Below are 644 nucleotides of genomic sequence, written 5' to 3' on the forward strand. Positions count from 1 at the left end.
TTAGAGAAAAACAAAACAAAATGTATAAGAAATAGCAAATACTGTTACTGTGGTTGGCAGCTTTTACTGTTTTCTTTTTAATCTCTCTCTCCACAAATAGAAAGAATGATTGAGCTTATTTAGAAGCTGAACATACTCCTCAAACAAGCTTGACAGCATTTATTTTAAGGTACACAGGGAATGGGAAGTTATTACTACAAAGCCATTAACTATTATTTTTTAGTTCTTCAGAAGGATAAAGGAAGTGCTCGAAAAATGAAAAAAGGTCACTCTTCTACTCAAAATGAAAAAAGAATGGCCTTAGGTCTACAGGCTGAACATTTTTAACTTGGTTTTTATCACTTGAAAGCTATTAGAGTTGATCCTTAAACAAGTAGAAATGCAGCTGCTGAGATAAACAAAGTTCTAGTTGGTAAGGAGAGGGTGACATTATAATACAGTGGCCCCTTAGGCTTTGCACTCACACTCAGATGGGTGGGACTGCTGGCCCTTCGAAGGGGTCTCTGAGCAGGGGCAAACATACCAGTCGTGGAATCGGGCGACCTGAGTCACATCCATCGCGCCACTTGTAAGCATGCGGGTATGATCAGGACGTGGCCACAGAAACCCGGCTCACCTGGCTTGAGTCAGGAGAGTGTCTTTTC

The sequence above is a fragment of the Pteropus alecto genome, unplaced genomic scaffold (genome assembly GCF_000325575.1).
Source record: "Pteropus alecto unplaced genomic scaffold, ASM32557v1 scaffold5, whole genome shotgun sequence".
In the NCBI taxonomy this organism is placed as follows: Eukaryota; Metazoa; Chordata; class Mammalia; order Chiroptera; family Pteropodidae; genus Pteropus; species Pteropus alecto.